This window comes from Adiantum capillus-veneris, chromosome 27 (genome assembly GCF_014529385.1).
Source record: "Adiantum capillus-veneris isolate H3 chromosome 27, ASM1452938v2, whole genome shotgun sequence".
Classification (NCBI taxonomy): domain Eukaryota; kingdom Viridiplantae; phylum Streptophyta; class Polypodiopsida; order Polypodiales; family Pteridaceae; genus Adiantum; species Adiantum capillus-veneris.
In genome coordinates this window covers 34,023,079-34,049,957 of record NC_140957.1, presented here as the reverse complement: position 1 = coordinate 34,049,957, position 26,879 = coordinate 34,023,079, and positions in this window count along the sequence as shown.

Here is a 26,879-nt window from a genome sequence, read left to right as displayed (position 1 = left end):
TGCACAGTAAAAATGCTCTTGATGGGTTTTGATGGAAATCTGATGATCATGATGTGTACAACCAGAGGATATGCACCTAATCTAAGTGTCTGGACATGCACGGTGTGCGAACAGACTCATAAAAGTGCCAGATCACTTCCTATTCTAGATTGACTTGACTGAGCTAAAACCTGGTCATACTGTAGCTTGTCCACGGATACATAGGGTTGGATGTGTCACATGACATCCCCTCCTTTTCAAAGTGAGGTACTCATACCAAACTGTATGGCATCGAGGGAGATTGCCAACAACATCGGAAATCCTCGAAAGGACTCTTCGCCGGTCCACTCTGATGCATGGGTCGTGCGATACTTGAACTTCATAAAGGTCTGCAATGCTTTCTTCTTTGGGCCGCACTAAAAGTGACACAATGTTTTCTATGGCTCAGTCATGCGTCTACCATCTTCAAGAATCTCCAAAGCTGAAAATTCTTAAAACCACTTCCAACACAAGAAAATGAACATAACCATTCTACGTAAAGTGACTAGAGAAATTTTCCAAAGATGGGTTCCTCCTGAGGGGGGTCTTTCTGAGTGTGTTCTTTGGAACTAGGCTTGCGAGCCAAGATCAGTGCTTCATGATTGATCATCTTTGCAATGAGGTTAGCTTCCTTAGAGAAAGTATCAACTAACACATTATCCTTATACTAAACAATCACTTCATCTTCATGAAAATCATCATGCTTGTGAGAAATCACATCTTGATCATGCCAATTATCATGCTTTTCCTTATAATCCGAATCATCATGCTCATCATTACCATGCAATTCATCATGCTTATCATCATGCAAATCCTGTATGTCATGCTTTGGCGAAGAAGAGACAGAGAGAGTCCTTTCTTCCCGAATCTCTTGCATATGTGCTTGCACTTGAGAAAAGAGTTGCAACATCTCTTTCATGTGTTGGTCGTTCATTGCTTTTCTTGCTTTGTTCTCGCAATCAAATTTTGTTTCTCTTTCGTCGTCCGAGTTCTGCGCTCTTTTCTGCGGGCGCACCCCTTGGCGGCCTTTCGCTCACACCAAGGTTTCTTTTTCCCACCTCACGTCGATTGGCCGGTCTCTTAGTGCACGGTCCGCTCTTAATGAGTGAAAACAGGCACAAGGGGAGGCTGGACAAGCTCTTCTTTCTTGGGATTTCTGTCACTCTTCAAAAACATGATTAAGAATCGACATGCCCAAGCGAACTTCGATTCGTGTGACCGCAACAAGGAAAAAAAAGAAACAAAAAGTGGTTCTTGTGGTTCTTTCCTTGAGTTATACAGAACACTACCAAATCTCTGATACCAATGTAAGGTGCTGCGGAAGTGAATGTTGAACTTTGCTCAAGATGAGTGCTCCGAATTGTGCTCAAGGATTTCTTTTACTTACGGAATGGAGGGCCTTCCGTTCCTTTAGTGAGAGAGTGCAATGGACACAACCAAAGTGGTAAACACTGTGAATGAAGGTGCATGAGACTGAGAGATAGAGAAAGAAGAATATGACACCAGAATGTTGTCAAACCCTCCTGCAAAGGTTCCGCTCTCTATGGCGAGAGCGGTCTACTATTGAATGCTTGGACTTGCCGACGATGTCAACGACAGTGAGGACGACGACGAGATGGACTGAAATATGAAATTGCTAAGGACTAAAATCTGCAAATCTTTATCTACTCAATTCTAACTGTATGTCGACAACGATGTCGATGGAAACGATGTACCGATGACGCGTTGAAAACGCAGATGCTGAAATCTACATTTTTTGGGCTGAATCTGCAAACTACATAGGATTTGACCGTGCGGCGAGGATCTACTCTAGGAAGGTTAGATCTGCGAGGTTCGGCACTTCTTCTACGGGTATTGACTGCTAAAAACAAAAAATGCTGGTCTATGGACTGGTTATGTCGCGATGGAGCTACAAAACACCAGATGTCATGCTGCTCCAAAAACGCTAGGGCTGAATTCTGCTTCTGGAGGAAATCTGCTAACGCTAGGACTAATCTGCTGTCTTGAAGTGGTTCTACTATGTGTGCTAATGTGGAATCTTCTCTGCAATGCAAAAATGCCAAGGCTGATCTGATGCAAAAATGCTAGGCCTTCTGCAATGCTGAAAACGCTAGAGTTGTCGCAGGGGTTGGTCTGGCTGAGAAGTTGCATGTTGAGCAAGGTGCTCCTGCTGCCTCTTCTGCCAAAAAGTGCTAGCACTAGGTTTGCTTATATACAAACTTAGTAAATTTTCCCTACCTAGTTTCCAACAAAAGTCACTTAAAAATAATAAGTGAAAAATGTCAAAAATAGGAAAGATAGGTCTATGCACTGTAAAAATGCTCCTGATGGGTTTTGATGGAAATCTGATGATCATGCTATGTGCAACCAGAGGATATGCACCTAATCTAAGTGTGTGGACATGCACGGTCTGCGAACAGACTCACAAAAGTGCCAGATCACTTCCTATTCTAGACTGACTTGATTGAACTGAACCTTGGTCACGCTGTAGCTTGTCCACGGACACGTAGGGTTGGATGTGTCACGTGACACTCACACGACACGTTTGCACCCTCTGCACCAATGTTTTGACTCAGCCAAGCCAGTGTTTTTAGCCCTGCTATATCACAACAAATTTAGTCTATGATTAGCGCTTGAAAAAATCCATAGATCAGCATGAACTAGCGTTTTCGTAGCGGCATGAACCAACGTTTTTGCAGCAGCAATTTCAGCATGAGCCAGAGTTTTTCTTAGCAGTAAAGGTAGTGTTTTCTTCAACAGTAAACAAGCGATTAAACGAGTAGAAAATCCAGTGTTTGTAGACGGCAAGGACAACGTGTTTGCAATAGCAAATCAGCCCCATCATCTTCGGTAGTTGTAGAATCGCCAAGCATTCCCAAGCATTCAATTTTCAGCCCTAGTCTCGTCATCATCGGCATCACCGTTGGCATGGACATAGCATCACGTAGATTTGCATCGGCATCTTGTACCAGATTATGCAATCAATAGTAGACCACTCTCGCCACCGAGAGTGGGGCCCTTGGAGGAGGGTCTTACAACTTTCCGATAGAGTTCATCCACTTTATTTGTGATCATTTTCACTCTCTCACTAAAGGAATGCAAGGCTCTCCCTTTCATAAGTAAAAGGAACCTTGAGCAGAGTTCGGAGCACTCATCTTGAGCAAAGTTCAACATTCACTTCCGCTGCACCTTGCACTATGTTTATTGGTGTTGGTGAATAGTCGACATGGAAGATGTTTTATTTGGCAGAAGCTGGTGAAGACAATTGCATTTCAATCATCAAGTATTTTGTGAGAATTTCGTTTTAGTATTGGTTATGTCATAGGTTGAGACCTACTTTTCTGCTTATAGATGATAGTTTATGTAGGTGCTTAACCATGCCTTAGTATACTTTGACGACAGAAGTGATATGGAGACATCTGGATGGGTAGACTTCATTGGTTTGTTATCTTGTTGAGCTAAATCTTGGGACTTTCATGCTAATGTCAATTTTGTTTTAGGATGGTAATACTACACCACTCATTACCATATCAAAAAATAAGCCAAAGGTCATGTGCTTGAATGAGCTTGTGGTAATTGTCCCAAACACAAAGTGTGAAGAACAAAACTCTATCTATTAATGGTGTTTGAATGGTATCTATATGTTTACTTATAGTGTGGAAACAAAGAGACCTTCAAAAAAAAGGTTTGATATTGGTGATTTGATGTCATTAAAGGGCGTCCCCCTTGAAAGGGCTCAGGAAATTCTTCTTTTTGCACCCTTTAAAGGATCTCACAAACAAGAAATCATCTCACAATGATGTCATGATTTCAAGGGTATGCTCATTGTCAGCACTTTGTACAGACTTCAAACCTACATTTTTGTAATGTTTTTGAGATGGAATAGATTTTGAAGGGAGAAGGCAGAGAAAGTGGAAAAGCTAAACGAGTTACCAAAGTTCCTGCTAGATGCAAAGAGAATAACTCTACCATGGTAGAAGCCCTTTTCTTGGTATACTAATCCAATCAAGCATGTTTTAATGTTGTGAATTGTTTCTGTTTTATTGTAGGTTTGCAAGTCAAAAAAGAGGAATTTGATTTCTTCTCATAACATTATGTATTGCTACTAACATCTTTAGTCTTACAAATGAGCGTGTTGCGTTGTAAATTTAATAGATTTTTTATCAAGGTCCTTACACAAGTGTAATATAATTTTTGCAAACTGGGGCACTTAAGATGACAACAAATGAAGCAATAGCTCTTAAACTGATGGGCGAGCACAACATAGATTTCATGTATAGGCAACTAGTTGACTTTTGAAAAGAGTTGCAATGGACTACTCCAAAGGAATCGTTTGATTTCAAGAAAAAATGCCAAGACTCACAGGCATTGGATGTTTTAGTATGTTGGGCTATGGGCAAAACAAGATTAATCTCAAAGACACTAATGATAAGGATATGGGTCAGGATGAAGTTGAACTTGTTTAAAGTCAAGTTCACTATGGAACTTTGGTGATAAACATTGTCGCTAATTTTGACATCATGTTTGGGCAGTTTGACCTGTATTGCGTAGGCACATATCTGATTAATAAAGCTACAAGATTTTGTGGGACAAGTTAATTATTGCTCTTGTTATAGTCTTGAATGCTTGTATGATAGTTGATTGATCACTATTAGTAGTTTTCATACTAAACAACTAGCCATAAAAGATGTTTGAATTGAGGTTATCCCATAATTTGGATAGTTTTATGCGTACAAGATAGAGATTCCTTTCCATATGTGATAAATTTATAGCTATGAAAACATATTAGAGGTGTGAATGTTTCTAACGTGTGAATTTTTTAGGTGTGAATAATATCACCACAAAAAAATTATATATGAGAATAAGGATTCTTTTGTAATTAAGAAGTGAAAAAAATTTACCCTGTTCAATTTTTTGCACTGACGGTGACCATTAATGTCGCTGTTTTGCATAAAACATAAGGGCAAGGCTCTAGCTATAAAAATTTTCCATTGGTTTTCTACCTATCCAACGTACTGATTAGCTCGTTAAAAAGTTAAACTTAAGAATGAAAATTTTTCATTGTCAAAAGTGGAATTAATTTACACTCAAGATTGATATGTCTCTCACTTAGGAGAGGAAATATTTATCATTATAAGAACTGAGTAAAACATATTTGCACTAGCAATATAGATGTAGAATGAAAATATTCCTATGGCGCTAATTTTTACCTACTTTGTGGCTGTACAATAGAATCTTTAAGAGCTTCCATTAAAAAATTTTCACACCATGAACTTGCAAGGTCTTGAGTGAAAATTATTTTCATATTGTGAATTTGGTTTTTTGATCCATAGGACCAGCAATTATTACGCGTCAATAATTTTTTCTCTTTTGAATTGAAGAAAGACAATAATAATTATGAGCTTGATTATTTTTCACATCACTACTTTATTTTGCAAGAGATTTATTCTCACTTTGAGAATGAGAAAATTGGACGCGTGGATAAGAAAAATAACCATTGAAAAAAAATAAAGAAATGAGAAAAATAATTCACAATTCTTGTGTTTTTTACACATTATGGTGAAAAAAAGGGTAGAAAAATGACCTTTTTCTCAAAGTGAGAAAATGTCTAAAAGTTGTGTGCACCTCTTGCTCGCAGGGCATCCCTACCAACATGGCCTTGCCAACTCTTGCTCTCTCTCTCTCTCTCTCTCTCTCTCTCTCTCTCTCTCTCTCTCTCTCTCTCTCTCTCCAATATTCAAATATTCTGATAGTTTGCAATGAGGAAGACCAAAACCGATGTATGGATCATTTGGAAGTGCGCATGCAGCTAGTAATTGCTCGCTAGTGGGTAATATACAGAGGCAGAGATGGTTCACAAGGTAGAGGCGACTGAAATCTCTCTCTCTCTCTCTCTCTCTCTCTCTCTCTCTCTCTCTCTCTCTCTCTCTCTCTCTCTCTCTCTCTCTCTCTGCTGAAGTTTCCCGCAAGGGAGAAGGGGCAGAGGGGTTGAGGAGGGGCTGCTTGGGAGAAGGCACACAAGCCACACGCCTAACTAAGTGTGAGGCTATAGGAAAGGCATGATCTCTACGCAAGGTTGCAGACACTAGAGAGCAAATGGCATGCGGGGTGGGGGGAAGGGAATCGATCTGAGGATGGTGATGGGGGCTTTTCACAAGCCAAGCTCCCATACCCCTCTTCTCTCGTCCCCACCCCATGAAAACCCCCTCTTAGGGAGGGAGTGATAAAAGACATTGGAAAAAGTAAGAAAAAAATAAAGTATGATTATGTAAATATATGAGAAAGGTAAAATAGGCCACCTCATGCCTGCGGGGTAGCCCATCCCCACCTTGCCTCCTTTTTCTTCACTGTTGCCCCGCCGTGTGTCCCTTTTCCTCTCCTCCACTCAAAAGGTCAACCCCCTCTCTCTTCCCCTTGTCCTTTCTCCTTTCTCTTTCCCCTCAAGCTACCCCACCTCTCACCAATAATGCATTATAACTCACCAATAATGCACCGTAACTCACATGCAACCTACCCAATCTTCCAAAATAGTATACCCCACCCCCTCTTTCTCTCTCCTATCATATCCCATGACCCAAATACCCCCCTCTCTCTCTAAAGGGAGCCATATCTCTTGTCTTGTAGCTAAATAACCTCCCCCACACTCACACACACTCAGTTTCACTGAAAAAAGGTGCCCACAGACCCATCCCCACCCGCTGGTTACCTGATTTTTCTTGTGTTCACACACATCTGCACAGAGATTCACCTCTGAGCACACTCCCCTCTCTCCCCTCTTGTAATTACTTTATTCTCCATGTCACCTCTCACTTTTTTCCATCACCCATCTCTCTCTCTTAGTCTCTCTCTCATGAGACTGCTGTTCTGGCACATATACACACAGCCAGACAAGTGGGGCCCACAGTCACATGGCCTATGTAGATAATGATTTCTTCATTTCTAAATTCTAGAATTTCTCCCCCCCCCCTCCTCCCCTATATAAAGAGGGGTCACCATCACACAAAAACACACAACATCACCAAAGAAGGACCGAAGATTACATGGCGAACATCACTACAACAAGGTAAAGGAGGTCTTAGCCACTCTACCAACTATCTCACCACCTAAGTGGGATGAAAAATTCTATGTCACCTCAAGTGTTGGTGATGACTCATTGGGGGCTGTGCTACTCCAAAAGGATACGACGACATCTTTCATGAGGCCAATCTACTTCTCCAGTCGAATGATGACAGCAGGAGAGAAAGGTTTCACCCATGTGGAACACTTAGTCCTAGCTCTTAGATTTGCAACTACAAAGTTTAGGTCATATTTGCTGCCTAAGCAATTTGTGATTCTAACCACGAATGAAATATTTCCCTATGTTGTACAACACATGGATGTGTCTGCTAGAATTACTAAATGGCTAGTTTGTCTGCAAGAGTTTGACTACACGCTACAGGTAGAAAGCACGACAAGGGCAAGTTTGGGGGGACTCATGACCTACCAAGTCTTTGAAGGGAAGGAGAAGTCCGATTACCTCTAGTACCACCGATGGTAGAAGGAGGATACTCTCTCTTCTTTGATGGAGCCTACAAGTGAGCATCCGACAAAGCAGCTGCAGGCATAGTGGTCTTTGATGACAAAGGGACAAAGGTATTTTCGTTGGGCCAATTGTTAGATTCACATTCTAACAATGAAGCTGAGTATGCAGCACTAACCAAGGGTCTACAATGGTGCGTCTTGCAAGGTATACAACGCCTTAATGTATTTGAGGATGCTCTACTTCTGGTAAGGCAAGTAAATGGAGCATGGACATCCAAGAATCCTAGTTTAAGGACTCACTTAAGTGGTGTAAAAACCTTGTTGGGTAAGTTTGAAGAAGTTCAAATACACCATATCCCAAGGGCTCAAAACCAAGAAGCAGATGCCCTAGCAAGTGAAAGACTACAGGAAGTGGTGGTTGGAGCAATAAAACTAAAGCTCCCTCTATTTCAAGGCAGTGATGCCTTGCCTGACATCATGAATTTTTTGGAAACAGGGGAATGCCCATCAGATTTAACAAAGGAATAGAAACAATGGCTGACGCGGAAGGCCACAAGGTATCGACTCATCAATGACGGTTTGTACTGTAAGGGTAAGGACCAAATACTCAGGAAGGTCCCTCTCTCTCACAAAATCATGGGAGTAATTGCTAGCTGTCACGACGGGGTTTGTGGTGGTCACTTTGCCCTAGACATAACAAGTAGGAAAATCTTGCAGGCAGGCTTCATATGGCCTAGCCTCAACCGTGATGTACACCACTGGTGCAAAACATGTAAGTTGTGTCAAAAGGCCGGCACTAGGTCACTTATGCCTGAACCACAGACACCTATTCTCTCATATGGCCCATTTGAAAAATGGGGTATTGATGCCATTGGGCCATTACCTAGGGCCAACTCAGGAAAATTCTACATTATCATGGGGGTCGACTACATGACTAGATGGGCAGAGGCTACAGCCACCACTAGAATCACAGCGGTAGAGGTAGCTAAATTTATCTACAAGCACATATGCTGTAGGTTTGGCACACCTTTAGAGATCATCTCTGATAGAGGACCAAGTTTCAGAGCAGACTTGGTAGGAGAATTAATGCAGAAACTGGGCAGTACAAGGAGGCACTCTTCACCATATTACCCTCAATGTAATGGCCTAGTTGAAAAGGTAAATGGAATGGTTTCTAAAATTATTACCAAGCAGGTAAACAATCATCCTGGAGACTGGGATAAGTATCTACTACCAGCTTTATGGGCCTACAGAACTTCATTTCGTACATCCTTGGGATTCACACCGTATCATCTAGTATTTGGTAAAGAAGCAATCTTGCCCAATGAAGTGCAGCTACAAAGTCTCAGAGTAATGGCAAGCCAGCTTCAACAACCCAACATGCATTTGAGAGATCACATCATCAACTTGGAAAGACTGCAGCCGGACAGAGAAGAAGCAATAAATTATTATGCAGCACAAGCAGAGCATAGACGGCTTAGCTTTAACGAGCATCTCCGGAAAAAAGAATTGAAGAAAGGAATGTTGGTGCTCCGCTACGACAATCGCGCAAGGATAAGAAACTCCTGCTCCGATGGGAAGGCCCTTTCATCATCAGGAAAAAGTATGCCAATGGAAGCTACCAGCTTATGGAGGCTGATGGAAAACTTCATAAAACCAGGGTAAATGGTTGGCGACTTAAACCTTATTTTCTTCGATTTAACCAGGCTCCACCTATTGACATTCCAGATGAGGACACACCATCAGCCGCCACCTCCGACGATAATGATCAAACAGATGAGCTAGAGACATGAATGCCTCTAGCCAAAAGGGAAGGGCTAATGATGGGGGCTTTTCACAAGCCAAGCTCTCATACCCCTCTTCTCTCGTCCCCACCCCATAAAAACCCCCTCTTAGGGAGGGAGTGATAAAAGACATTGGAAAAATTAAGAAAAAAATAAAGTATGATTATGTAAATATATGAGAAAGGTAAAATAGGCCACCTCATGCCTGCGCGGTAGCCCATCCCCACCTTGCCTCCTTTTTCTTCACTGTTGCCCCGTTGTGTGTCCCTTTTCCTCTCCTCCACTCAAAAGTTCAACCCCCTCTCTCTTCCCCTTGTCCTTTCTCCTTTCTCTCTCCCCTCAAGCTACCCCACCTCTCACCAATAATGCATTATAGCTCACCAATAATGCACCCTAACTCGCATGCAACCTACCCTATCTTCCAAAATAGTATACCCCACCCCCTCTTTCTCTCTCCTATCATATCCCATGACCCAAATATCCCCCTCTCTCTCTCTAAAGGCCGCCATATCTCTTGTCTTGTAGCTAAATAACCTCCCCCACACTCACACACACTCAGTTTCACTGAAAAAAGGTGCCCACAGACCCATCCCCACCCGGTGGTTACCTGCTTTTTCTTGTGTTCACACACATCTGCACACAGATTCACCTCTGAGCACACTCCCCTCTCTCCCCTCTTAGTCACCTCTCACTTTTTTTCATCAACCCATCTCTCTCTCTTAGTCTCTCTCTCATGAGACTGCTGTTCCGACACATATACACACAGCCAGACAAGTGGGGCCCACAGTCACATGGCCTATGTAGATAATGATTTCTTCATTTCTAAATTCTAGAATTTCTCCCCCCCCTCCTCCCCTATATAAAGAGGGGTCACCATCACACAAAAACACACAACATCACCAAAGAACACACTATGCACTGTGTGTGCCTAGTGCACACACACACACACACACCATCACCATCACCGCAATCACCATGCTTGTCTTGAGCATGACCTCTACACCCTTGGCTATGGAAGATGAAGGGCAACTAAATGAAGGATGATGGCCATAATCCTCGTGCGAGTCTTCGCCATCAACTCCCACCTATCGGCCATGTTCTCTACCACTCTCTCACTTCTCATTCCCCTACCCTATGCTCCCCATTTCATCGCCTAATTCTCTAAATAAAGCTTGAGTTTTTGTGAGTATGTTTTCTTGCAATGTTTTGCCCATGTGAGGTGTGCGGAATCGCCACCTAGTCTTGTGTTTTGGAGTGATCTTGTGTTTTGGAGTGAAGGGTGTGCGGATTCGCCATCCTTTTGTGATGCCTAAGTACTAAGCCGCTATACCCCCTCCCTCACTCTCTCTCTCTCTCTCTCTCTCTCTCTCTCTCTCTCTCTCTCTCTCTCTCTCTCTCTCTCTCTCTCTCACTTGATCTCATTCCCTTTCCTTTTCATCATTACTCCCAAGCATCCATCTCTCTTGGATGAAAACTTTGTTATGGTGGTGTGTTGTTTGCGTCCTAGCCGCTGAAGCTAGGTGGTGCCCCCTATTTGCTTTACCATGACATGCTCGAGGCGCGCCATTCGGTCCCCGGTGTTTTAGAGGCTGTAGGGGGTTCGGGGTTCGCTTTGTTCCCGTCAATGGTATCTCCAAACTATTGGGTTTTTTAAAAGAGGAGTGAGTATATCAAAACCTTTAAAAATGTTCCATAAACCCTTGAAAACAAGCCATTTTTTCGTTTTTCCCTGCAGGTTGATAAGGAAAATTTTGAAATCCTCGATTGGTTTTTTAGTCAAACCCAAATTCCTTCTATCATCAGTGAACAAAGAAACGGAGCCGTTCTTTCAGTGGAAGCATTTGGTGCTGCACAGTGGAATGGCACATGGCAGGTGACTTGAAGACATAACACACGGAGCAGCTGTGGCAAATCCATGCTTATATTGCATGGCTGATGGACAATCTGTTGAGAGTGTGCAATGGAATAGAGGTCCCAACAGACATCTTCAAGATAAGACTTTTAAACCAGTGCTTGATATTCCTCTAAGTAGAGTTCACGTCTGTACACTTCATGCACTCTGTCAAATAATTGAAAAGGTGGTTCATTTGTACATATGTTTTTCATGTACATTAAAGCCAGAGAGTGAGTCAAAAAGAGTGATCAAAGCATTAGAGGAAGTGCTCTCAAACATTGTTTTGCATGGAGGCAATGTCAAAATCAAAGAGGACCCTAAGATGTGTCAAGGTCGGTACAAGGTACCGAGGAAAGCATTGATAGGCGGAGTGAAGGCCAGAAGGTTTCTTGGGTTTAGCCTCAAAGATTTAGATAGAGAAGAAAGGAGCAACTTGTTCAACAAATGGAAACAGTTACATAAAGTAGTTAAAGACAATGCTGGTGGTGGGGCAATACAGAATCACAATGCGAACGTGTGGAAATCATTTTTCACTACGTTGAGGAGCATTCTTGGGACCAAAGTAATCTCACATCGTTTCAAGGAGCCTTGGTGGATTGGAAAAAGGCTTACCTTACAGGGTGGGGTGGGCAACATATCACACATTACATGGTGGGTTGGCATTCTACGTATACAAAACAAAATTTTAAATTGTACTCTATTGAACATTTTGTTTTATTTCAATGCAGCACATAGTGTTCAACCATGGTCCATATTTTGCTAAGACATACGGCTCACTATCAATATGGTCCACACAAGACATGGAAAAAACCCACTACATGGCAAGAACAGGTTATTTTAAGCACACTAGACATGGGGGAGGGAAAGATAAGGCCAATAGCCTATTAGAGTTACACCAATGGACTTATAAACGACTAATTCATAGAGCAAGGCAGAAGGAACATCTTACGAGTTTAGAAATTACACAGTCTTTAAAACACATCCACAAAGAGAAGAAACAGATGGCTTGGGAGATTCAAATGCGATGAAGCTCCATGCGAGGTGGCGACAGTCACAAGTCAGGAGCGGGAGAAGATGGACCTGAGCCCGTCGTTTTTATCCTCTTCGATACACCTCCTTCTTCCTTACTTTGTACCTCTTCGATGTGCAAGCTCTGTAGACAAGCTCGGTCCTCTGTTGATGGTGGCATCCCCACGGGTATCACGCATCTTCTTTCCCTTAGAAACAGCCGCTTGTTGTATGGATCTAAGCTTTCCAGGTCTTCAACCCCTGCAACCAGAGCCTGAGCTGTGTAGGACATGAAATAGGGGGCTCTCAGTGCTTGGCACCCATACCCAATGCCAAATACGCGTAGAGCAAACTGTTTCTCAATCAGAATTAGTCTTTGTGCGTTTAGTGGGAGGGGTTGTCCACCACACAATCTTGTAATAACTTTCATTGCAAACAGTGGGAACTTTGCATTGTCATCGGAATATTCCTCGTGGTATATAATGATCTACATAAAAGTTGTAATGAATTTATGGGCCGTAAGTAAGATGAGTACAATTCCCAAGTACTTGAGTTGTTTCTACAAACCTTTTTGTGGTTGAAACGCCCGATGTAGTGAGACAATGCCGTATCCTTGCCTTGGACTCTAGTGACAAAAAGCCCTTGCCGTGAGCCTCCGGCTCTTCTAAGGAAACTATTGTTATACACTAGCATCTGTCAACAAAAAAAATGATCATGATATTTTATCACTGGGCCATCTCCAATACCATCTGAATGCAAGACAAAAGTTACCATCTGATTCTCATCCATTTCCAGCATCGACCTCCCCCACAAAGTGAATAGACTCACTATTCATTACTTGATCTCTGGGTGCCACGGACCTACCTATGTTTTCCAAGCCGAGTTGTTTTGTTGTTGATTCAAACTGCTCATCTATTGGCAAATTGGCCTCTTCGGACTTTGCTTTATTGAATGTATCTTTGATTAGTTGCCACCGTGAAATGAACTGTGAGTCGCAGACAGAAGTGTCAGCAATATGATGTTGGTCCACTCCATCATCATCCACAAACCCCATGTCTGCCTCACAAGAATTTGCAATTGCAGCTAGGTAGTAGTCCTCCCGTATATTGAGCTCATGCATGATATCTGTGAGAAGAACATAGTGGGTGTCGCCCGCCATAGCAAAGCTCGGAGCAGAATTCAGAGGCAAATTCACTTCCTTACTTGGACTTTATTGCTTGCAAGTATAAGTAACAGACAAACCCGTGGTAGAATTCCACTAAGCAACACTTTTTGAAGTGCTTCATACATCTGTCTTGTACAAGTAGTGCATTGGAGGGACACTTTTCTAGACAACGATTCAGTCTCCTTGAAGCACTCTTGTCAGGGTCAAGGTCGATTGGGTGCACATATCTCTTGCCATCAACTGTCATGGAATTGTCACAAGTGACTGCCTCATACTATTGCAAAAGGGTTTGTAGGTACTCAAATGAGAAATCTATAATCCTCTGTATAGAAAACTCTGCATTAAACATTCCTGATAGTTTTGGTGCACGGTGATGAGCACGGGCGCTGTATAAGAACGTAAATAGTTTTGCTTCACATGTATCCTCGCTCACGTCTATCTCTAGGATTATGATCCCCATGACTGAAAGAAAAAGCAAGCCAAAACTATTTGGTGGCATAACCAAGTGAATATTGATCCTCGAGTACCCCTCAAGGTCTCTATTTGCTTGGTTATGTCCCGTGCGCTAATGTCATAAGAGGTGACATCACTTGAGTCAGAACCAAGCGAGTAGGGGCCCCAAGAATCTCCGAAGAGCCCTATTCACTTGGTTTTGTCCCATGCACTAATGTCATAAAAAGTTACGTCACTTGAGTCAGAACCAAGCGAATAGGGCCCCAAAAATCTCCGAAGGGCCCTATTCGCTTGGATCTATCCCATGCGCTAATGTCATAAAAGGTGACGTCACTTGAGTCAGAACCAAGAGAATAGGGGCCCAAGAATCTCCGTAGGGCCCTATTCGCTTGGTTCTGTCTTGTGTGCTAATATCATAAAAGGTGACATCACTTGAGTCAGAACCAAGCGAATAGGGGCCCAAGAATCTCCGAAGGGTCCTATTCGCTTGGTTCTATCTTGTGACCCAAGCATTTGGAATATGTGGATAGAACAAAGCATTTAATGTTATCAGTGATAGATTTATAGGCCTACTCACTCACTATGCCCAAACTCAGGCATGGTCACATAAGGAGTAATTATTCCAACCATGTGGTTTGAGAATTTTAATTTTACCCTAACGCAGTGGCTTCGGTGCGTACACAGTTAACAGCACACGGGAAGGGGAGAGAGGCAGGGAGAAAGAACCTGTCTCTGCAATATCCAATGGCTCCGAGTTGGATGGTGATGTCACAAGCCGCTGATAGCAAGAACCAAAAGGTGGCGATGGCGATGGCGACGCGGCAGCAAAGGACTCGACCCAATGGAGGTCGCTCAATGGAGGATCACGAGAGGTGGCCAAGGGGAAGAGTGCAGGAAATGCAAAGGCAACGAAGATCTGTTTGTTCTACTTGGATATGGAGATGGCGACTGCAAGGGCGATCGGCGTATAACTCTCAGCACAGGATCACGAGAGGTGGCCAAGGGGAAGAGCGAAGAAAAGGCAAAGGCAGTGGCGATCTGTTTGTTCTACTTGGAGGTGGAGATGGCGAGACTGCAAGGGCGATCGGCGTCTGACTCTAAATGCATGATCACAAGAGCTGGCCAAGGGGAAGAGCACAGGAAAGGCAAAGGCAATAGCGATCTATTTGTTCCACTTGGAGATGGAGATGGCGATTGCAAGGACGCTTGGCGTCTGTCTGAACCTAAAGAGTCACTCGAAAAGGCACGTGGGCTGTGCTCACAAGGACAACTGGTAATAAATGGTCTCAAATTCCCATGCAGTACGATTTACCAACCACAATCTCGTGCATAAGTGATGTTGTCACCCTCACCAAGGTAAGCATTCTAAGTTAAGAGGCAGTACCCCCGCCAAACATTTCAACTATTCTGCCTCTTTTTGCGTCCTCTACTACGCATCATTTTTTATTAACTCTACCCCCATCGATGCTACGTGGTAAGCAAACCATCCCATTTCTTTTTGCGCATCACCTCTAACTCTCGCGCATCCTTCTCTTACTCCTGTTCTGCAGTGCTTTAGTGATGAAAAACTCTACACACTGTAAAGAGGTATGCTACTTACTACCCTTTTGTGCACTTGTATTTTGTGTAGTCAGTACCAGGTGAATAAGGGAAGGTAAACCCTGTTTGCTGCACCTGTTCGTTTGGTACTGACCATCGTCTTTACCATAGGATGTTTTCTTTTACACTTTTCCTTGGTCAGTACCAAGCGAATAAGGGAAGGCCACTTTGTTCGATACCCCTGTTCTCTTGGTACTGACCTCGGAAAATATAAGTGATGCCTGCTAGTACAGAGGTCAATACTAAGCAAATAAGGGGAAGGTAAACCCTGTTTGTTGCGGGTTTAGGGTTTTTTTTACCAAATACGTGTTTTCAATTTATAAGGGAGAAGAAAAATTACAACTTAACACCCATGGAGGGGGTTTGAGTTAGAAAACACTAGGGAAAGGCGCAAAGGCCAAGTTTCAGACTTTACAAGAGAGTGGCCTACTAGTTTCCGGGGGTTTAGGGTTTGCAATAACCATGTAGTCCTTTTCCTTCACAGCCAGACTATCTCTTCCTGAAGCCTGTTGACAAATTTAATGGCTTCCTCATATTTACTGGCTATCTCAAGCACTTCATCCTTCATCTCCTATAGCCAATTATAGATAGCCTCTACAGAGCCGTTCTCAGCGAGCAACCGCTGCAGGTCTTCAAGCCTTCTTGCTTCTAGAGAGTCTTTGAGGATTGAGACTCTGTGCCTGACGATCAGCATTTGTTCGAGCTTCAGGCTAGCATCCTGCAGAGATCATTTAGCAGATAAGGTCTTCAAACTAGGGCCAATGCACACATAGTTAGGTTCTTAGAAGGGGATGTGGCAAGTCAATGCCACACAACAGGAGCAAGATTGGATAGTCAATCTTGAATCTTTATGGATGGACAGAGAAGTGGCAGTGAACTACTATGTGAAGCAGCGGGAGAAATGGATTTCCAAGTCCAATGGGAGTTTTCCAGATAAAGAGGATAGAGGAGGGAGACCTGGTGATGAAGAACGAGAGCTATTTGGACTTTACCTTCCAAAAGAAGTTCAAAAAGAAGTGGGCGGGGCCATACAAGGTGTAAAAAGCTTTTCCAAATGGGACCTATCAATTGACACGGACAAATGGTAAGTTACTTCAAAATAGGGTGAATGGGGTGTGTCTTAAGCTATACCTGGACAAAAGTTTGGTGTTGGATGTGAATGAGATTATAGCGAGGGGGGTTGGGAAAACCACCTAGCTAGGGTGGAGTATGGTGGACATGCATTTTTATATATATTGTATTTATGGTCGTGCTTTTTCTAGCTTGATTGTGTGTTGGTAAAGTGTTGCAAGTTTCAAGTTGAATATAGAGGTTTTTGGTTGAACATATATATTCAACAGGGGGGTGGGCAATGCCGGTACAAGCAAAGTTTGTTAGCACTGAGAGATACTGATGAGTGCAAGGGGAAGTGATAAAGCACGTACAAATGTCCTGAGCAGATAGGTAGCAGTAAAAGTGTATGTCTGATGTTAGGAGATAAGATGTAGCTAAATAGATAAATGAGTAGATTACTTAATGGAGAGAGACAGATTTATATACAGGAGATTATAGAGTAGAGAGAGAGAGAGAGAGAGAGAGTACACACGATATACGTGGTTCACCCAATGTGGGCTACGTCCATAGGAAAGCAGCCACTCAATGGCTTTAGTACTTCAAAACAAGAAGTAGTTTACAAAGGGATTATACCCTTAATGGAGCTCCCGCCTTGCTTCACTCTCACCACCTCACACTCACCTTGTTGCATCAACTTCACACTATGAAATGCGTGTAGAAATGGCCTCCTTTTATAGGCCAAAAGGGATGCCCTCTCTTATGAGAGACAGCCATGTGTAGCCGCCCTTGTGCGAATAAGTCCGAATCGGACCCTCCAATCCGCCCATGTGTGGCCGCCCTTGAGAAGACAAGTCCGCTTTTGAATTCGGCCACCGGCCACCTGCCATTGACTTCCAACCACCGGCCACTGGCCATTGACTTCCGACCACCGGCCATCGGCCATTGACTACCGGCCACCGGCCAACCGACCGGTTGTTTTCCGACCACTTTCCAGCCGCCGTCCGATCATAATATTCCGGCGAAAAAAAACTCTCGGGGGCCTCCGCCCTCGAGGCCTTTTAAGTTGCCCCTGATTCTTGTCTGTGAAAATTTTGGTTTCCGGTGAGTGATTTTCCTTCACGCACGATGGCTTCTCCTCATAATGGGGGCCTTACAAATGTGCGCTTTTACCACAGAAAATTACAAGGGTAAGTCAGGCTCCATACTTAACAATCTCCCACTTGGAGATTGATCTCCAAACCACACCTGTGAGTGCTTTCCATTCTGGCTTCTTATCCCTGAATGCCGATTGAAGATGAGAAAAAGCTCAACTTCTCCTTGTTGACCACCTTTGTAAACATGTTTGCAGGATTTTCACTTGTATGCACCTTTCCTAGCTTTCGTTGTCCCTCTTCCAAAAGAGTGCGTATGAAGTGATATCTCACCTCAATGTGCTTTGTCCTTGAATGAAAGGCTGAGTTCTTCGCAAGATGGATAGCGCTTTGGCTATCACTGTACAAGACACAATTGTCTTGTTTGAATCCAAGCTCTTCTAAGAATCTGTGAAGCCACAGAATTTCTTTGCTTGCCTCCGTCATTGCTACATACTCTGCTTCCGTGGTAGAAAGTGAAACCACTTTATACAGCTTTGAAGCCCAGCTTACTGTTGTGCCTCCAACCGTGAACACATAGCCAGTAGTGCTTCTTCGAGTATCTTTGTCACCTACCATATCTGCATCAGCATACCCTTCTAGAAAAATATCAGTTCCTCCAAAATACAAAGCATTTGTTGTTGTCCCTTTTAGATACCTAAGTATCCACTTCACAGCTTGCCAATGCTCTTTACCTGGGTTGTCCATGAACCTACTCACAACTCCCACTGCATGTGCAATGTCTGGCCTTGTCCAGACCATAGCATACATTAAAGAACCTACCGCTGCAGCATATGGAACTTTAGACATATAGGCTATCTCCTCTTGTGTCTTTGGACACATATCCTTCGTTAGTTTAAAATGACCATCCAAAGGTGTAGAAACTGGTTTTGCATTTTGCATTGCAAACCTTTCTAGTACCTTCTTGATGTAATCTTCTTGAGATAGCTTTATTGTCTTCTTCGTCCTGTCCCTTGATATTTTCATACCAAGTATCCTCTTTGCAGCACCTAAATCTTTCATTGAAAAATATTTGGACAGCTCCTCTTTTAGGTCTTTGATGTCCTGCATGTTAGCACTTGCAATCAACATGTCATCAACATACAACATTAGGATGATGAATTTCCCATCTCCCTAATTCTCCGTGTAGACGCAGTGATCCGAGTTGCATCTTGTGAATCCATGATCCAACATCCATCGATCAAACTTCAAGTATCATTGTCTTGATGCTTGGTTTAAACCATACAAGCTCTTCTTTAATCTGCAAACCATTTTCTCCTTACCTTTTACTTCATACCCCTTTGGTTGAAGCATGTAGATTTCCTCCTCTAAGTCACCGTGAGGGAATGCCGTATTTACATCCATTTGCTCGAGATTTAGATCATGAGCAGCCACAAGGCTTAAGACAAGCCTAATTGAGTTCATTTTTACAACAGGAGAAAATATTTCATTGAAGTCAATACCTTTCTTTTGAGAAAAACCTTTTACCAAAAGCCTAGACTTGTACCTTTTCTTCCCACCTTCTTCTTCCTTTAGCTTGTACACCCATTTGTTTTGAAGTGCCCGCTTACCTTTAGGCAACTCAACCAACTCCCATGTTTGGTTGCGATGTAGTGAGTCCATCTCCACTTGCATGCTCTTCGTCCATTCTTCTTTGGATTCATGTTGCATAGCTTCATCATATGATTCCAGCTCTCCAGAATTTGAGATCAAGAGATGGTTGAAGGAAGGAACAAACCTTTCTGGAGGTCTACTTGCTCTTGTAGATCTTCGGGGAATAGGTTGAGGCTCCTCATTTGGTTGACGTTGTTGCACATTGTCACCTTTTGCAGTCCTTGAGTCTTCACCGTCCTCAACCTCCATGTACTCATCACTTGTTTCTTTTGTTTGTTTTCTTTCCAAGTAATCTTTGTACGTATTTTGTTCGTTAAAAATTACATCCCTACTCCCTAAGATTTTACCATCTTCAGGATTCCATAGGCGATACCCAAAGTCTCCTTCTCCATAGCCAATGAAGAAACACTTTTTGGACTTTGCATCTAACTTTGATCTTAGGCTTCTATCTATGTGCATGAAAGCCTCACACCCAAACACTTTGAGAAATGCATAATTCACCGGTTTACCTATCCATGCCTCTTGTGGAACTCCCCCATCCAATGCCGTTGAGGGTGACCGATTGATTAAGTACACAGACGTACTTATAGCTTCCGCCCAAAGCTCAAGCGGTAGGCCTGTATGTAGCCGCATGCTTCGTGCTCGTTCCATGATTGTCCTGTTCATCCTTTCCGAAATCCCATTTTGTTGAGGTGTCCTTGGGGTTGTCCTTTGCCTCCGAATGCCATTGCTAGCACAAAAGCTTTCAAAAGCTTGGCTGCAATATTCACATCCATTGTCGGATCTGAGGCATTTAACCTTCGTACCTGTCTCATTCTCCACAAAGGCTTTCCACCTTTGAAATATGGAAAATACATCGGATTTATTCTTCATAACATAAACCCATGTTTTTCTAGTCGCATCGTCTATGAATGTTACATAGTACAATGAGCCACCAAGTGATGGTGTACTTGCAGAACCCCAAACATCAGAATGAACCAACTCAAGTTTTTTATTTTTTCTTTCATTTCCTGATTTCTAAAATTTTACCCTCTTTTATTTACCATAAACACAATCTTCACAAAACTCTAAGTCCACTTCTTTCAAACCTGGTAGAAGCTTCTTTGTTTGAAGGATTTGCATTCCTTTAGCACTCATATACCCAAGTCGGTAGTGCCACACCGCACTGTCAACTTCTGTAGTTGCTGCACAACCTGAAGGTTGCGTGCTAACAGTACACAAGTAAAGTGTACCGACTTTTTCACCCTTGGCAACCACCAAAGATCCCTTTGAGATCTTCCACCGTTTGTTTCCGAATGCAATGTGGTGACCTTCATCGTCCAATTGTCCTGTAGAGATCAAATTTTTGCGAAGAGAAGGAACATGCCTAACATCTTTAAGCTTCCATTCATTTCCGTTAGCAGTTTTGACAGAAACTATACCTTTGCGGACAATCTCACAAGCTTCATCATCTCCCAAGTATACATACCCAAAATTACCTTTGGTGTAGTCTTGGAAATGTTGCTTGTGTGGTGTCGCATGGAATGAAGCCCCGGAATCTACTATCCAGGAATTAGACACATTGTCTAATGAGAGAATTAGAGCATCTTGCTCTACTTTACCTGCCACATTGGCCTCCGATGTTGTCTTGTTGTCTTGAGACTCTGTCTCCTTCTTCTTCTTGGACCAGCAATCCTTTTTGACGTGGCCCCTCTTGCCGCAGTTCCAACATTCAAGGACTGACTTTGTGCGTGACTTGCTCCGCCTTGAGCGATCAGGACCCTTTTGGTTTTTGAACCTCTCCTTAAGCCTTCCTCTTGTTTCCACTGATAGTGCAGCACTTGATGATTCTCCTGTGCTTCTCCTTCGCATTTCCTCGCTTAGGAGAACACCCACAACATCATCAAACTTAAGAGTATTTGTGCCAGAGATAGAATTACTTACAGCCATCACAAGGCTGTCCAAACTATCCGGTAGAGATGATAGTATAAGGAGAGCTCGCACTTCGTCATCAAAATTGATTTTCACTTATCGAAGTTGACTTATGTTTGTGTTAAAGTCATTTAGGTGTTCTACAACTGAACCATTCTGTGTCATCTTTAGATTGAACAAGCGCTTCATAAGAAATACCTTATTGGATGCCGATGGTTTCTCGTAGAAGTCGTCAAGTGACTTCATCAAGTCCTCCGTGGTCTTCATCTCCGAAACATTGAAGGCCACCGTTGACGCCAAGCTTAACCGGATTATTCCCAGTGCCTTTCGATCAAGGACAATCCATGCTTCATCTGCCATTGTTGCCGGCTTCTTCGCAAGACCGCCTAGTGGCAAATAGAGGTCCTTCTGGTAGAGATAGTCTTCAATCTGCATCTTCCAATGTTGGTAGTTTTTCCCGTTGAACTTCTCAATCTTGAGCTTCCCTTCCTCCACCATAACTCCCACTCAATTCAAGGAATCCTTTCCTTGAGATAATTTAGCTATGAGCAAACCTTGCTCTGATACTAGTTGTTAGAAAATAAGACGTAGCTAAATAGATAATTGAGTAGATTACTTAATGGAGAGAGACAGATTTATATACACGAGATTATAGAGTAGAGAGAGAGAGAGAGAGAGAGAGTACACACGATATACGTGGTTCACCCAATGTGGGCTACGTCCATGGGAAAGCAGCCACTCAATGGCTTTAGTACTTCAAAACAAGTAGTTTACAAAGGGATTCTACCCTTAATGGAGCTCCCGCCTTGCTTCACTCTCACCACCTCACACTCACCTTGTTGCATCAACTTCACACTATGAAATGTGTGTAGAAATGGCCTCCTTTTATAGGCCAAAAGGGCTTCCCTCTCTTATGAGAGACAACCATGTGTAGCCGCCCTTGTGCGAATAAGTCCAAATGAGACCCTCCAATCCGTCCATGTGTGGCCGCCCTTGAGAAGACAAGTCCGCTTTTGAATTCGGCCACCGACCATCGGCCATTGACTTCCGACCACCGGCCACCGGCCATTGACTTCCAACCACCGGCCACCGGCCATCGGCCGGTTGTTTTCCGACCACTTTCCGGCCGCCGTCCAGCCATAATATTCCGGCCAAAAAGAATATGCCCCTGATTCTTTCCGTGAAAATTTTGGTTTCCGATGAGTGATTTTCCTTCACGCACGATGGCTTCTCCTCATAATGGGGGCCTTACAAATGTGCGCTTTTACCATAGAAAATTACAAGGGTAAATCAGGCTCCATACTTAACATCTGATGTGGTTTTCTAGACCAAGTGGGATCTAGAAAGGGCCTAAGATCATGACAGACGAAGGAGGATCAGATGGATGGTTTTTTGGCATAGAATTGAAGAGCTTGAAGTGTTGAAGGAGCTGGTCTAGACCGCTCATCAAACACAACCACAATCTAAAAGTTATGGCATATTAAAACAAGAGTTGTTTGCAGATCCAAGACGAAGAGGGCATATGAGAATAGGTGGTCACAGCCACTTTGAAGTGATGGATGTTTAGTGCTTGTCATGTGGAGCCTCTTGGACTTTTTTTATCATCAATTTGGGTCCTAGATACCAAGTTACAAGACTTTAAAGTTTTATCGGAGTTCGGCTCTGAGTTGATTTGGCTACTTTGGAAAGCGTGCCATCACAGGTTTCTTGAAGCTCAAAGGGATTTACAAAGGTAGTTGGTGGGTTATGGAGCTAGCAACAAGTGACGGTTCCTCAATCAAAGATCGGAGGGCCAAGATATTGAGAGATAAATTCAAGAGCAATTGGCGGCAATGCACAGCCAGGAGGTTTTCACTATTTTTTGGTCGTCTCGGTTGGTGGGCACATCAAAGTCAAAAAGGGGCCGAGACAATGGAGGTCAAGGCTGGAAATATGAACTTTAACTGGGAAGGGATTTCTCCGTGATTGGGGCTTTAAGCATCAAATGACTAGAGATCCAAGTCAGGGGAAAAAAGTTTTTTTTTGTTGAGATTTGTGGGGTTTTGGAGCCATTCTAGGGAGAGTGAAAGGGTGGACGTCACATGAAAACTACATATTCCACATAGAGGAGCATGATGCAGGACATACGGGTATAAAACCCAAAACAAGCACCCCTTAGTGAGCATCCAGCAAAGAAAGAGAGCCTTGGGCTCTTTGGCTATGGTGATACCATCGTTTTGTTGACGTGGGCACGAAGGGAGTCCCTACTAGGCATTTGTCAATGGTGTGGTGTTGCTTGTTGGTGACGGAGCCATTTGCAGGTAGTGTAAGACAATGATGACCTTGCATTCTTGGGGGTTGTTCCCGCAGTTCTCTAGGCCACCCTTTTTTATTGAGGACAAAGGTGGGGTCCCATGGGTTGTCACGACGCCATGACAACCACGGGCCTCAAGAGGGGACTCATGCACGTGAAGAAAAGGAGGTGGTCCGAGAAGTGCTAAGTGGTGGTTCATAGGTAGTTGGAAATGGAAAGCCGCCGAGGTGTCGGTCCCATACAACACATGCTAAATGGAGTGTGCCAATTGTAGGCAATGCAGAAAACTACTATTATGGGCCCTGATGGAGCCGCACAAGTAGAGATAACACCAATTTTCTCTTTCTTAAGCTTTGTAAAACCCCTAAAAGGGGGATTCACATCCCTTTGTCAGGGTTTTTTGCCATTTTGGTCTTGTGGAACAAGGTGAAGAAGAAGAGAAGAGAGAGCTTGCTCAGGTACTAGCTATGGTCTTTTTGTAAACTTTTGGACAAGTAAGAAACTCACCATTACCCCCTCTACCAATGTTGGTGTGGTTGAGTGCAACCCGAAATCGAGGTCTTGTGGAACAAGGTGAAGAAGAAGAGCAGAGAGATCTTGCTCTGTACCAACTATGGTGTTTTTGTAAACTTTTGGGCAAGGAAGAATGTCACCATTAACACCTTTGCCGGTGTTGGTGTGGTTGAGTGCAACCCAAAATCGAGGTCTTGGTGTGCACAGAAGGGGGGGGGGAGAGAGAGAGAGAGAGAGAGAGAGAGAGAGAGAGAGAGAGAGAGAGAGAGAGAGAGAGAGAGGATTGTGTGTGTTTGTGTGTGGATAATTAAAGGTTTCAAGTGGGTGGTGTGTGCTGGTGGAGTTTCTTGAGAAGCCTATGTGTGTGTCGGTATATCAAAGCAGGCATATGCTAGTGATTTGTGTCGATTGTGAAGGTGAAAACTCATGGTTAGGGGTGTTGTGTTTTCCTTCAGCTGTAGAGAGGCATATTCTGTGTGTTCTGGGTGTGAATCCCCTTCCCACATTCCAATAGTAGTTATTGCAAGGGCAGCCAGATGATCTAGTGCAACGATTGGTGGATCTTGTGGCATGTGAAGACAATATAGGGTAGGCAGGCTTAGTTGAAGTTGTGTAGGCAGGGACGAGTTCAAGTAGCGATGGTCAAGGACAAGATTGCAAACCCAAATTAAGGCGCATATGTTTTTGGCCTTCGGAGCCTGATCTTGTTTCTTAATCTGAGCCGGCCTGCACCTTAGTATTGTATTTACTAATTCTAATTGTAGAATGTTCAGCAAGTGGTTTACGGAAGCATCCCTAGTATATTTCCTAATGGACGATAGTTAATGCCATCTCATGTATCTCTTTTTTTTTGGCCTTCGTCATCACTTAGATAGTTACCTCGACCTCACCTTGCAAATAGCATTAGAAAAAGCAACCTCACGAACACAAGTTGTATTGAAGCATACAAGCCTTCAATTTCCACTCAATACATACAAATGTTCCTATGCTACCCTCTTTTGGGATAGGATACTTATAAGGGGTGATTTTTTGTACTACTAAAAATATGGGTTCCGGTAGTCATCACTCTACATACGTCATGATATCGAATACTATACATAACTTTAAGCTTTTAAACTTCATATTTTGTTCACTACTCAACGGAGTTGTTGCAGGATGAAAGCATCACTAACACAAGATTGACATTTTGTCATCATTAAGAAATTTACGAGCGGTGTTTATTTCATTTTTTGATAGTTTGATGACTTCATTGTTCAATTGAGTTGTTGCAAGATGAAAGCATGACCAACACGAGATTGATATTCCGTCATCGTTAAGATATTTAAAAGCGGTTTTTATTTTGTTTTCTAATAGCTTATGATGACTTCACTTTTCAATTGAGTTGTCACAAGATGAAACTAGCGCGAGATTTATATTCCATCATCATTAAGAAATTTACAAGTTTTTTATTTTGTCTCCCAATTCTTTTGTCTAGAAACTATGAAGGATATTATTGTGGTGCCATGGCGTCATGTACCATGATGTATACATTACTCTCATGTTCCATTCTTTGACAGTCATATCTTTTGTGACGACAAAGTTAATTTTTATGTCATGGACAATTCCATGATGCCATGGTACGTGATACCATGATTATTAAAGTAAATTCTCTCATCTCGTCAAAGCCTCATGTGATGGCTAGGCTAAAATTTTGTCATCTCTTCATCATATTGGTCTACATCAATGGCTATATTTATGTTGGTCTACGTCAATATCCATATTTACTCATTTACATCAATGGCTATATTCATGTGCTAGGCCCCAGCCTTGTGTTTATGTGTGCACATGTTTTGCATTTTGTTATACGTATATACATGTGATTGGACATTACGTTTGTTTCTCTGTCGTATCTAGAGCGACATCGTGAATCGTCTCTAAGGACAATGTGATGTGATTGTTTTGATATGTTTCTTGAGTTGATGTTGATTACAAGATGAAGATCACATCAAGGAGCATATACAAGGGATCAAAGATGCTAAAGCTAATTTACCAAAGCATTAGCAATATCTCAATTGTGTATGATTATTCAAATTTCCAAAGATCCTTGCAAGGGCACATGAATGATGTAGCTCCTGCAATTCAGACTTTAAATTTGTGTCCATTATAATTTTTTATGGGCCTTCATTGACATTGTTGTATATTAAGGAGTGATGTAGCTCCGCAAAAACATATTTTATAAATTTGAAAATTTATTAATACAACAATGTATCTATATAGTGTTGTGGGTTTTTCCCTTGTACCCCCAATTCAACCACAATTAGGGAACTCTATTTGAGTAAGGGTGTTGGAGCTATCTATAGAGCTTACCCTCGTGCTATATATAGGTTGGGGTCCCCACTATATATACACACTCACTATGTAGAGTCCATTCTGAATTTGTTGCTACAAATTTTTCAAGCTGGATACTTCAACTTCCAATCTAGAGTGCATACCTTGGAAAAATCAAGAAGTGGAGTCTCATCAAACTCTTATGAGCACGTCTCAAGCTACAAGAGAGTGAGAGAGGGTGTGCTCAGAATAAAAAAGATCTTGAGACTTGATTATAAACTTATTCTTGATTGTTCCATATCCCTTATAGAAAGGAAATTTGTAATCCAATCTATGGAAAAAATCTTAATCCATACCTCTCGATCTCTCTTCACAACATTTTTCTTATTACCATTCTACATATGACCATTAGTGAAGATATTGTCCTTCTTTAGTCTACATCTCTCATATATTTCAAGACATGACAAAAATCTTTATCCATACATGCTCATCTCTTTTCAAGAAGAAATTACACTCATATGAAGGTATTTGCAACACATGCATAATCCCTTTCTTTCGATCACGAAATCCTACATGCCATAGAAAGTAGCCATGATCATGTCACATAAAATCTTAT